At 40.1% G+C, this 14146-nt stretch overlaps 1 non-coding gene across 1 annotated transcript; it reads right to left on the reverse strand.

Moving 5' to 3' along the window:
• Positions 1 to 620: 620 nt before the first annotated feature.
• Positions 621 to 726, reverse strand: LOC145626075 (small nucleolar RNA R71). The gene has a single exon (XR_014110944.1). It is a non-coding gene; the product is annotated as a small nucleolar RNA R71 (small nucleolar RNA).
• Between the last annotated feature and the right edge of the window lie 13420 nt (positions 727 to 14146).

A 14146-nucleotide genomic window follows, 5' to 3' on the forward strand; every position in this document is an offset into this window, starting at 1 on the left:
TGACTTAGGCAATAGATAATCGCCCACCGTTCCTTAGTGGTTCGACCCTCAACTTACCATTATACTTGTGTAAGGGTGTGTTGAGAGATTACAAATTTTGTTTGGCCTAGGGTAGGGGTTAGTTTCAACGACCTAGTTTCAACCCTTGTCAAAATGGCACCGTTGCTGGGGAATGGCGTTGTGATTGTAGCCGTGCTACTAATAATTTCGTTTGAGATTGTGTGTGCAAGAGAACATGGGAGAAGCTTAAAGGATCACATTGAAAGAGTTGGGCACTCTGGGTGCTTACAAGTATGAGAGCAGGATTGCTCCTTTATTGATTCCGGATGGTGCTTTTGAAATCAAGCTGGAAATGATCACCTTGATCGAAAGGAAACAATATGGTGGTACAAAAAGTGAAAGCCCTCTTAACCATCTCAAATATTTCAAGAAGTATTGCAACACAATTATGGAAGCCGGAGTGGCTTAAGAGTATATAAGGCTAAAGTTGTTTCCATTTTCTCTCATAGGGAGAACCTTACAGTGATTGTCCAAGGAGGTAAAGCCAAGGTCCCTAAGGACATGGGATGAAGTTACTGAGGCTTTCTTGTCCCGTTTCTACCCACAAAAGAAGACGGCGGAGGCTAGAGCCTTAATCCAAAGTTTCAAGCAATTGCCTAGAGAGAACCTCTATGAAGCATGGGAGAGATACAAGGATTGCGAAAGGGAATTCCCTCACCACGGAATTCCAACCTATCAGGTTATACAAATTTTCTATGGTGGTTTGAGCTCTCAAGGTAGATCGATGCCCGAGCCGGAGGGCCGATTATGAACAAGACGGAAGAAGAGGTTGTGGATGTAATAGATGATGTAGTAAGGAACTACATGAATTGGCATGATGTAGAGATGGAATCGACAAGCACAAGTGGCTCAATCGATTAATCTAATGTCGTCAACAATTTGTCCACACTGGTCTCGGAGTTAGGAAAGGAGGTGATTTCTCTCAAGACCAAGCTTGAGAGTCCTTCACAAGTTTCTAGTCTTCCCTCCCATTTTAAGGGGAAAGGTACATCTTCCTACTCTAACCCTCTTTTTTCTTCTTGTTGCATGATAAGAGAATGCTTGGTTTGTGATTTATGTGGAAAGAATGATCATGATGCTTCTAATTGCTCCAATGTTCCTTGTGATGGATATGATGGATATGAGAATGTGCATGTGAATTGTGTTGATAATAATGATTTTGGACCTAGATTTAATGCTCAAAAGAATGTTGGGAATAGGAATTATCACAATCATGGGAGCTATGATAATTATAACCAAAATAGTGGTTATGGTAACCATGTGACCCAAGAGTTTTGTGGTAACCATAACAACTTTGGTTGTAATGATCAAAGCCATGGCTAAGAATATGGGGATCATAACCAAGGTTATGGTAACCATAATCAAAATTCCGGCCAAAATCATGGTAGGGGTAATTGGAGTAATCAAAGTAGGGGAGATTTTCAAAATGATGTTCAAAGAGGTACCCCACCCCAATTTACTCCAAAGACTCAAAACCAAGGTGATGATTTCTATGCTCAACAATCTCAAATGAATAGGCTAGATAATTTCATGATGGCTCAATCCGAGAAGTTGAATGAATTCACTTTGTCTTGTAACAAAATGTTTGAGGTCCTATTTACTCATGGAAAGATGCTTGAGAACCAAATCATTCAACTAGCCAACCCTTTGAGAGGTTGTGCTAGTCCTCTTTCTTTACCATCACAAGAAGTTGACCCTAGGGATCCGATGTGTGCTATCACCACTAGGAGTGGTAAGGTCCTTAAAGACAGTGTTCCTAGGAAAAGTAAGGAGGGTGAAAAGGAGAGTGATTTGAGTGAAGGGAATAAGCATGAAGAGTTTAGCAAGATGAGTGAGAATTCCAATGATAAGCCTAAGGAGAAAGAGAGGAAGCAAGATGAGGTTTACAAACCTAGACTTCCTTACCCCCAAAAGTTCAATAGGAACAAATTGGATGAGAAATTTGGACAATTCATCGACATGCTTAAGAACCTTTCACCGAGGTCTTGGAACAAATGCCAAACTATGCTAAGTTTCTTAAGGAAATTTTAAGCGGTAAGATAGGTTGCAATATGGTGGAATCGGTGAATTTGGGGGAGTGTTGTAGCGCCTTTATTCATCATGACTTACCCCAAAAATTGAAAGATCCTGAAAATTTTTCCGTACCTTGCAAAATCAAAGGAAAATTGTTCTAAAATGCCCTTTGTGATCTTGGTGCTAGTGTTAGCATCATGCCTTATTCCGTTTTCAAGAAAATTAAGCTAGGTGAGCTCCTACCATCCAACATGACCCTTCAATTGGCCGATCGGTCTATTAAGTTTCCAAAGGGGAGAGTTGAGGATGTTCCCTTCAAGATAGGAGAGTTCACCATTTCCGTTGATTTCATTGTGCTTGAGATTGCGGAAGATGACCATATCCCTATCATTTTAGGAAGATCTTTCCTAGCCACTTTGGGAGCCTTAATAAATGTCAAAGGAGGTCGTATTACCTTGAGAGTTGGTAAGAATGAGGATAGATTTGAGCTAAAACCAATGCATGAGTCTTTGTCTCTTGTGAAAGGAACTATGTGTGTTAATTCCCCTCGCCCTATTGATAATGTATGCATGATTGATTCTTCAACTAACAATTTTCTTGAGAATTGTGATGATGTGCTTTTGAGTTGTGATTGCAAGAAGGTTAGTGAAGAGAAAACAAAGCTTCCCAGCTTATGGACGAGGAGGAAATTGACATTCCTCATTGGTTTGAGCTCTACCCTCAAGAGGAGGACGATGACCCTAAGAGTGTGGATGGTGTGAAACCGTCTACAAAGAGGAACAAGGCAAAGAAAAGAGCACGAGCTTCTAGGAAAAAGTGAAAGAGAATGAGATTATGGAAAAAGAAGCTTGCTTTTGAGGAGTTATTGAATGAAGTCTCATCAAGAAACAATAAGAAGTTGCTAAAATTTGAAGAGGAATTTTCTCCTTCCGCCACTTTGAAGAAGGTGGTGTTCTTTAACCCTCCATGATTTGGAGAAAGGGTCGAGCTTAGGACCATAAGCAAGCGCTTCCCGGGAGGCAACCCGGAGATTTCTAAACCTTTTCTTTCTATTTTCACTTTTTCTTAATTTTCTTTCTTTTCTTTCTTTCACTTGTTTTTCTTTTGGATTTATAGGTTGGATTCTTGGAGTTGGATTTCATCAAGTAAGGACAAGCAATGGGAAGGTGCTTGCGGCTTTTGATGTGATTGAGCTTCTTTTGCTTTCCTTGTTCTCACATGGCTTTATGATGATGCTTATGATTTTGGAGCGCAACAAAGGTGGTTCTTTCTATCGCCTTTCTTTATTAGCTAAGCATGGATAGCCCGGTGAGACCTTTATAATTTTTCTCTTTATTTTCTTTGGATGCATAGATTAGGTTTAGTTTAGGGGAAGTTGAACGGTTTGAGGATGATTGCTTGTTAACACTTAATGTGTTTGGGATCGATGACGATGTTGTCATTTGATCAATTGTATGTCGATTGGGTTTAATGTGTTTAACTTGCTTTCTAGTTCCTTTCTCCCTTTTCCCATTCTTCCTTTATCTATGGCTTTCCTTTTCTTTTCTTTTCCTTTTATTTTTCTTTTCCCTTATTTTTCCTTTGTTCTTGTCTTGGTATGTGGTATGCTTTTGAGGCTTGTTTTTCACCCTTTTTGTTTTTCTTATGAATTGGACTTTGTACATTGGACTTTGTCTTTTGAATGAATTTCTTCCTAGGTAGTAAAGGTATATATGCACGATTTGAGAGTATGCTTGGTTGACTCTAGGATAGGTGTATGCTAAGGTAGTTGGTTTGAACTAGGAGGATCATGAAGCCGGATTCTACTTGTTTATGGCATGCTTGGTAGTTGCTCCGTATAGTTGATTTGACACCGCTAGTGAGTTTTTGCTACAGTCATGTGAGGTTCATTGTTTTTCAAGCCTTCAACCTATTTTTTATGAGCGGCGTGGATCCTTGACTATTGCGGACCTAATCTATAAAGCTTGATTTATGATCCTTAAACCCGAGACCGAGCTATCTAGGGAGGACAAAGGCATCTTTTTGGGGTGGTATTTTCATTTTTAGAATAGTTTGTTTCATCTTTGTTTTTGGGTTTACATTTGCCTTCTTGCAACCATTTGAGCCTATTACCTTCTTTTCAAGCCACATCCTTAGATCTTTGGCCTTTTGTTTCATTTTATTTCTTTTCTTGTTTTTGTGAAGCAATTGATCATTCTTGATGGAGTTTGTGGTGGAGAAGTTGGGATATTTGGTTTCTTTGACGCAAGTTTGTGTTGTGCTTTTAATGTGAATAATGGAAAATGTGTTTGAGTAAAAGCCGTCCTAAGTTATAAAAGGCATGGACTAATAAGTGCAAAATTGAAAAAGCCGTCCAAAGTTAAAAGAGGCAAGGACAAAGCACTATTAATCAAGAAAAAAAAAATCCAAAAATATTTTGATGTGAGTATTCTCCCTTTTTGAGCATTGAGGACAATGCTCCATTTAAGCTTGGTGGGGAAGCGTTCTCACGCTTTTTGTGTATATGTTTGTGATTTATAGCTTTGAATAAGCTTAGGGGTGTTGTTGTTTTTGTTTGGTGATTACTTGGTTATGGTGTAAAGAAATGCACAATCTTTGCTTCACAATTTAGGTAAACTGCCAAATTTTAAATTTTAGCCTACCTTCACCCTTTATGCCTTACGTTACAACCTTTGGGAAAGCCCTTTTGACCTAGAAGTTGAGTCACTATTCGGGGGAGGGAATCATGGGTCATTGCCTAAGGAAAGGGGATGCATAGTCAATATGTCAAGTAGCCTAAATAAATCTATTTTTCCGGTTCCTTCGAGGAATCATTGGGATGCTCACTAAGGGGAGATTTGAGACTAGTGGGGAGAACGCGGTAAGATTGATTGGGATGAACGTGGATTGAGATGTCTAGTTCCTATGCTTAGCATACCCTATGTTTCAATCAACCTTGGATATCTTGGAAAGTGCATACCTTGATTGCTTGAGAAAGATGTTCATTCATTTGTAGTGTAGTCTCTTTGTAAGTCCATTTCGCAAAGGTTTTGTTTTCCCTTTTCTTTTCTTTTCATGGTTTTGACTCTTGGATGTTGGGGGAGAGTTATGGGTAAACTCTTAGGATACCCTTACGAGAGCATCACTCGACCTCTAGGGCGAGCTAGGGGTTTAAATGGCTTGTTGTAGCTAAAAGCAACCGTGATTCCTACGACAGCGAGTCTTAGTGTATATTCTCATCTTGAGTCTTTCTTTTTCTTTTTGAATAATTCTTTCATCCTTATTCTTTCTTGCTTTGTTTTGCTCGATGACGAGCAAAAGTTTAGCTTGGGGGAATTTGATGAGTGTCACTTATGGCACTCATTTGGCTTCTTTTAGGATGAATTTCATGCTATTCTATAGCTCTTTTCTTTAGTTTTGTTCTTTATTTCTTTAGTTTGTGCTTTCCTTAGTTAGTTTTCTTTCTTTGTGCATTTCTTTGTTTATTTAGTCTTTTTCCCTTTTATTTGCTTGTTTTCGTGTATTTTCAGGTTATGATCGTGTTCCGAGGATTCCTGAGCCTTCCTCTCATATTTCCCATCATTTTGGATGCCTCTTGCTTGTCATTTGGAGCTCAAGTTTGAAATAATGCAAGGAGCAAGTTCATGAGATCGGTGCATGCATGCGGTGGGGGCAGCATCTTTGGCATAAACCCACCAAAATAGCCATTTTAAGACTACCTACCTTAGTGTTCATCATCATCACCAAGACGAGCGCACGAGGATGAGCTAGGACGAAGAAGAGGGAGCTCCCCTGCTGCCAGGTGCGGGCGCGCACGAGAGTGGTGCGGCCGTGCACAAGGGTGGCGCGGGCGCGCCTGCCTGGGTCCGCGTACCCATTTTCTCGCGGCTGCGCCTCCCCCTTGATGCGACCGCACCTTACGGGGTTTCTTTTGGGACGAACTAACTAAATCTTCTTTTATATCTTTCCTTTATATAGTCTTTCCTTCTATTTTTAGAGGGATGAGAGAATTCAGTTAGATAATAATTAGATCATAATTAGAGAGATTTTAGAGAGAGAAACTCTAGGATTTTAGAGAGAGAAATTCATGGTGGATTGTTGATGATTGAAGATTTCTTCATTTCCTTTGATTTTTTATCAAGTTTGAAAGGATTCCTTTTCTTTAATTTAATCTATAATTTGAGCTTTAGTTTGATTTCATTTGTTTTGTTGATTGTTCTAGTTTAATTGAAGTTTGATTGTTTTGTGTTTGATTTTAGCTTGTTTGATTTGATCATGATGAATTTGTTGCTTAGTGTTGTTTTGATCTTAGTTTCAATGGCTAGTGAGTAGATTGCTTGCTAGGGTAATAGTGAAGCATGTATGAGTAATGGATTAATGCTAATTGGGGAAAATTGATGGGCTTAATGATGTGATTAAATTGGTTATTGATCATGTGCATGTGTGTGATTAATTAAAGAGTAGCTAACTTTGATTGTTGCACTAGATTGCATTGTAAGTTCACATTGATACGGACCATTGATTTGTGGCTTGCATTTAACAATTGAGGTGCCTTGTGACGTTCCTAGCTAGAGTTTATCGTAGTTGACGCTAGTTAGACCTCTAGGAAAATAGCTTGATACGCTCTTTTGGTTGCATGATTGGTCTTCCCTCACATTGCTTGACTTAGTCACTTTGACCTCCTAATTAGTTGATTCCGTTACGATTTCATGTGGATCCTAGCCCTATATTTTTACATACTTGATTTCAATTCGTTGTTTAGTCATCCTTGTCCAAGTTTACATACCTACACCCTACCATTTCGGAGTAGCTTGACTTAATAGATAATCGCCCACCGTACCTTAGTGGTTCGACCCTCAACTTACCATTATACTTGTGTAAGGGTGTGTTGAGAGATTACAAATTTTTTTTGGCCTAGGGTAGGGGTTAGTTTCAATGACCTAGTTCCGACCCTTGTCATTTAATCAACTCATTTTTTTTTAAAAAATAATGCTGCTGGTGTAATAATGATAACTGTGTGTTCCGAAAAAAAAAGCTTCCTTTTTTTTGTTATTTAAAAATAAAAAAGGTTTAACTGTAGGGAATATTTCAAGCATTACCCCAAATTTGAACCCCCAGTGTGATCATACACTTAAGTATGGTGGCGTCCAAAGGGAAGGAAGCTAGAGCAAAAGAGTCGCCAACAAGTTTTAGGAACTTGTAAACCGTTCACAGGGTGAAGGTTACACCCCTTAACGATCCATGAGATCGTTAGCTCCAATAGGTCTGGAACCAAGACTGGAAGTTCGGGGATGAAGGTACAAATCCAATCTTAAAGAGAAAGAACCTGCCCTAATAATAGGCATCTACTTTATTCTTCTCGTATTCATGTGCGCTTTCTGACTAACATGCAATCATTAGGTTTACCCTAAACCTGTTTATCTATGTTGATTGATTATTAATGCACAAATAAAACTATTATTGGTGATCACTTGAGTTATAATCAAATTAACCCTAAACAAGATTATTAATTATCTTATTAAGTGTGATTACAAGTACAAATTCCCTTTAAACATGCATAAAAGGCGTAATCAAGCAATAACAATAAATATAACAAGCAACATAATAATCATTATTAAAACAATCATAATAGTAATCAAAATAATCATGTAAAAGCATAATATAAATGACAAGATCCTAAGCATGATACTAACATGATATAGGAAAGAAAATAGGAAGCTTCATAGAAATCATAATTGACATAAGGAACTTATTCTTTTTTAACTTAAACATCATACTAAGAAAAGCATCCTAACATGATATTAGGAATCAAAATAACAATCTAAGCATGATTTCTATATCATAATATCAATAAAACAATTAAAGCACTTACTTGGATGCCTCGTACCTCTTTCTAATAACAAAATACACACGTTAGTAACTTTAAGGAAAATATAAAAACCAAAGAATTAAATTAAATAATTGAAAGAGAGAATTAATAAAGTTTAGATTAGATTTGGGACCAAACCCTCAGAAATCAAACCTTTCATGTCTAGGGCGAAGGCAACTTCGAATTATGCTAGGTGTGTCTAGATCTTGTGAATGTGGAATTTTGTTTGTAAAATTGGTTGGTTTAGAAAGAGAGAGAGAATATCAAGATTTTCTTGATGAGATTTGGTAATAAAAAATGGAGGTTTAAGGACCTTATTTATAACGAAAATAAGCCGAAATATGATAAAAAAAGAATCGGAGTTTCAAGAAGAATAAAACACGACGCTGGCGCCGCAACAGCCTCTATCGCCGTGCGACAAGCTTGTCGCCGCTCGACAGGCTTGTTGTCAGGCGAAAACCTGTTGTGCGGCGTTGCAGGCAATTTTCCCACACGTTTTCTATTTTTTTTTATAAAATTAAGCGTAAAAGTCTGTACATGGGGTAAAATCGTAATTTCATTAAAAACACTTCTTTTATTCAAAATAAAACTCATAAAACTCAATTATCAATACTAATCACATTAGGATTCAAAAGAACCTTCTAGAAGATTCTAGAAGACTATAATCAATCCTAATTGCATTAGGAATCATAATTCATAATAGGCTCTTCTCAAGATCATTGGGCCGCATATAAAGATCTAGTTTAGTAATTTGGCCATAACTTCCTCATTATTCATCGGAATTGGGCTTATAATATATCGTTGGAAAGCTCCTTTCGAAATCGATCCAACTACACTATTATAGGACCCTTGTTATGGAACAAACTAAACTAGATTGGATACTTTCATAAAATAGGTTTTCGCAAACAGAGAGAAAGAAGAGAATTTTAATAAAAACTAACCGTAACACTAAATTTTCCACACTTTCACTTCATTCGATTATGAATCGATGTGAAAGTTATTCATCACCGGGTTTGGTTTTGGGGAGACACAAATGGGTGTCTACAGAAGCCCCCACTTTGACTAAGTTTGGAGAAACTCGAGTTTCGAAAACAAAAGTCAAAGTATCGATAGGGACGGAGAATGATTCAGAACGTTCTACTATCCTAAACCATTCTTGTAACGCCAATACCCGCAAACTAGCGTTAGTTAAACAGAAAAGAGAGTTTAAGAAATGTGTATCTTGCACCGTTGAGCACACGTCTCTGGGAAGTAACCGATTTGTGTTGCATTTGCCGTTGTTATGACAATCTTCCACAAGCTAGGGAATGCTATCTTGCTGTTTTGATGTTGATATGTCCACGTGTCTCTGAATTTAGAGCTTTGATGATCTTCCTCAAGCTAGGAAATACCGCCTGAAGACTGCCACGCCTGTAACTGCCTCCAATTTCCGCTGTGATAGTCTTCTGCAAGCTAGAGAATCTTATCGAAGATTTCTTCGCTTAAAACGATCTTCATTTGTTGCGATAATATTATGAAGATTATCACCGAAGACCAACGCTTTTCGATCCTAAAAAGTTCGGTTGAACTTGATTTTGTTATGCCAGTGCGTCGACGCTTTGCTTCTTGTGAACTAGTACGTCAGTGCTTCTGTTGTTTATGAACCATTATGTCGGTGCCTTTCCGAATGCTTAGGCAATTTAAGCTAAGTGAAACGATCATTTATCAGTTTGATCACTTAATATGATTGTAACCGAGCTGATTACTAAATCATGTCATGATGCTTAGAGGGGCTAACTGGCGTACCAAGGAACCCAAACTGCTGTACGAGGTCTCAAACTCTGTCGGCGCTGCAACGTCCGCCAGTAATTGCTGTCGCCGCAATTTCTTCTTGTCGCCCGGCACCGCACTCTGCCGTGCGGCAACAAATTTGTTGCGCGGAACTGCACTCGGGTTTTCCGAATAAAAGCCCTTTCTTCCTCATTTTGCTGCTACTGCTATTTTCGTTTGAGTTTTCACCACGAAAATTCAAATCGTCCGTTCTTGCTCGTTTCTCAACCAAATTCGCTCAAATTTGTTGCAAATAGAAGCTTAATTCATCTAGTTTGCTAATATATGTAAGTTTTTTTTTTCTAAACTCACTCGAATTTTGCTGGGTTTTGCACATGTTTATTCACGAATTTCTTGAAAATTCAAAACTTACATTGCTCAATTTGCTTTGTTTGTCAAATTTTATGTCATGAAAATGCTTGATTATGTTTGTATATTACCTTAGGATTATTTTGAGACTTGTTTGACTCAATTTGGTGAAGAAATGAGCGATTCACCATTGTTGAACCTCTTAAGGTCGTGAGAACAATGTGGGTTGTTCTTGATGTTTTTGCTAGCAATTCTTGTCCAATTTGTCACAATAATTATCATAATATTGCAAGAAATTGTTTAATTGCTTGAAAAATGCCATATATGCTTGAATTGAAATTGTTCTCTGGTTTAGTACTACGTACTCTGTTTTCTTGCGAACATAGTATCATGCGGCTAGGCGAACCTTAGATACTATAGAGCCTTAATTTTTGTCCATTTTGCACAATGTAGTATGGCTAGACAACAAGGTTCTGGTTCTTGATCCCGAGACACATGACGGGAGCATGAGCCTGTACAAGAGGACGCGGATCCGTCCACTTCTCTCGGTCCCCTCCCTGAGTGGGACGAGCGGACGTTGTTCTTTTCCCCTGAGCAACATATTTCTGAGAGGGTGCGTCATGGGATTGTTAGTGGTAGGAAACGTAGCCATGGCTCAAGCAACGAGACCATAAGCAAGTTGTACAACAAGTATTTTCACGGCGATGAGGGGTTGCGACTGCTTTGGGAGTCCTGTGGGCTGACTGCCCTGTTCCGGGCTACTCAGGCCATGTATGCATTCGACGCGAGCCACCACGTGGTTCGTGCTTTGGTGGAGTTCTTCTAGGCCACCACCAACACTTTTCACTTTCCTTGGGGTGAGATGACTGTCACCCCAGCCGACTTCAGTCTCATCTCGGGACTGGAGTTTCACTAGACTACGTTGCCATTCGACAGCACCATTAGTGCTTTCTCTCCGATAGTCGAGGAGTTGTTGGGTCCGATCGCTGTTCGGGCCCGTGCCGAGGTGGAGCCAGCACGACTTATCTCCAGGTTCATTCGCCGGTCGACTCTGGCGATGGCTTTTGAGGACGATGCGACCACCCGAGAGCAGTGGGTGCACATCTTTGCGCTTATTTTCCTGTCAGGGACATTTTCTCCTGACAAGGGTAGTCGGGTGCTGCTTGACTACCTTCCTATTCTCCGCGATCTTCAGCTGAGTGGGACTTACGATTGGGCCAGCTTGGCCTATGCCGACTTCCTGCGGGGTTTGCGAGAATCCTGTCGCCACCGGTCTTACACAGGAAACATCGCTCTCAAGCTTCTAGAGAGCCGTAGAGGTACACTTTATTTCTTTAAAAGTTAGCTCTAAACTCTTATTAGCACTTGCTGACATCCTTTTATCTTTGTAGATTTGGTTCTATGAGTACTTTCCTTCGCTTGCACCAGCGAGATCATCTCCACGCGAGCTCCTCGTTGGCGCCTATTGGGGAGGTTATTTTAGTGAACAAGGGGCTACTGCCCATGTCCGAGAGATGATCCTCTCGGTATGTTCTTTTGCACATCTGTCTTCTTCATATTTGTTTTTGATAGAGCTTCATCTTAGAGACATATTTTGCAGGAGCTTGAGGTAGTATACCGGCCATGGGACGGTCTGGTTATTCTTGCGCTGGCTGCGCAATACACTACTCAGCGTCGCTACTTTCAAGGGACGTATGAGGCGGCGGTGTACCTAGGAGAGAGGGTTGCTATTTAGCACTCCTCGGAGATATTCGTCGTCCCTGCTCCTCCGCCTCGCCATATGTTCCATGATGCGATGCTGATCAACTTGGCAGAGAGGTCGCCTGCGGTACCCCTTGGCGATCTTATGCCAGCTCGGGGCGATGTTATGAGGAGGACTTGCTGCCGTTGTTAGCTCCGACCCCTGTTTTGTCTGAGGAGGTGGCGGTATGATTTTTGTCTTTTATTTCTTTGTTAAGTAGCCCCCAAGTGGTATATTATTCACTTTGGTTTGCTTTTTTTTTTTCCAGACTGGGCCTACTGAGTTCGTTTCTCCCCGGATGTCCATCAGCTATCAAGGGATGTACGACCCTGTTGAGGAGATGATCCCCCGACTCCTGAGGATCAGCGCTTCGTAGAGCGATCCATCCCTTGTCACCTGACCCGGGTGAGTTATTTACTTGCTATTTGTTTATATTTGTCATTTATCGTTACTGACTTTGTTTCTTGACAATTCTCGCACGAGGTGGTGTCGGCGATGGCGAGGTGCATAGACGCCTTTCAGAGCCAGCAAGTGCCGATGAGGAACGTGGCTTCCTGTCGTCGTGACAAAGCCGCTCGGGAGGTAACCTTTTGTTCTTTATTTCTGCACTGTCTTATTTTTTCCACTTTCTTTGCATCTGACTTAATTTACTTTTGCAGGGACAACCTATCCCTTCACGTACTCGGACGAGACCCGAGGCGAGGAGAGAGCCGGCCAGGTCTAGCACGAGGTGTCGCCGCACTACTTCTGGTGGCCGAGGCGGCTAATCTGATGCTGCCCTGACCGAGGCAGTGGAGGGCTCAGGTTCTTCATCTCAGGGTGCACGGACTAGGCTGATGGGCTAAGGAGAGGCGACATCTGCTTCGATAGGTGGTGGGATGTACGAGGTGGATTCTCGTCGCAACAGCCTCCGCAGCCTCAGCTTTGCTGATTCATCACCAGGGCGACCCTGGGTGGACTAGTCCTAAGTTGAGTTTCCTAACTCCTGGAGAGACTGGAGCCAGTGGGGAGCATACTCCTCGATCTGCGCAGTTCTTTGATATGATGAACATTCCTCATCATCTGCGTCCTCCAGCATCGTAGTTGTACCTGTGTTGTTTTATTTTGACTTTTATAGGACTTTGCCGACTGACTCATTTATTAGACATATTTGTATATACATACTATTATCTATTATGACTGTTTTATCTTTGCATTTATTTTTCATTTTTATTTTCATATGTGTGTGTGAAAAAAATTGTGATTAATTTTGCGCAAAAACTTCCGTCATTTTCATTACTAATGGAGGGTATCTGACTTTTCCCCCAAAAAAAGAAAAAAATGAAAAATAAATCGGACTTAAAACAAACCTAAATTTAATTAAACTTGAATAAATAAAAAAGAAAAGGAAATATGTTGAATAATATGTATGGGGCGAAATTGTAAAGTCATTGTACGAATTCGAATCATAGCTAGAAAAAGACAACCCGGTTTGCATAGCACGTTGAAGAAGCGCTGCAGCGCCGCTTGTCGCCACACGCTTTGCGCTGTCGCCGAGCGTTGCTGCTGTCACCAGGCGACAGACTCTGTCACAAGGCGACAAGCTTGTCGTTAGGCGCTGCAATGCGCTGGCTCCGAATCCTATTCGGAGTTAAACTGCATCGATTTTGTAAATAAATAGCCCCCTAATCTGCCAATTTTCTATATAATTCGAACATATTATTTATAGTCTTAGCTTCTCAACAAATAAGCATGTCTTTAGTCACTAAGTGTTTTAGCAATTTTACTCGTGGATGGTGTCGGTCTTTAACTGCTAAAGAGAGAAAAGAACTCGACTTTTTTCACATGGGAGGTATTTATGGTATTAAGGGGTAGATATGGACATAGATTTTATTCATACCGCCTTAGAATATTGGGATACAGATACACATTGCTTTAGGTTAGGGTGTGATGAAATTAGCCCTTTACCGGAAGAATTTGGTGCCATCCTAGGCTTCCCTTCATTTGATCTTGCAGTAGTCCCTAGAGTGAATGAGTATTATTATAAAGATTTTGAGCGCTTTTTTAATTTAAGAGACAGAGAACTAATAAATTTTGTAGATGATAGCGTAGTCAATCTAAAAGAATTTGCACGCCATTACTTTGATAGACCTTATTCTGAATCATTTCATGTTTATAGAAGAAGGGCTTTTCTCTTTTGTATGCTTAACCAATATCTTCTCACTAGTGGTAGAACTAATGAGGGTCAAGAAATTATATTAACTGTTTTGGAGCAAATTGAATCTGGAAGAAACCCAATGCCATTAATTGTTGGAGAGACTATGCTTAGTCTTGATGAATTAAAGAAAAATCCAAAAGCACCTTTTCGGGGTTCTCCAATTTATTAC

This window comes from Chenopodium album, chromosome 3, assembly GCF_948465745.1.
Source record: "Chenopodium album chromosome 3, dcCheAlbu1.1, whole genome shotgun sequence".
NCBI classification, from domain to species: Eukaryota; Viridiplantae; Streptophyta; class Magnoliopsida; order Caryophyllales; family Amaranthaceae; genus Chenopodium; species Chenopodium album.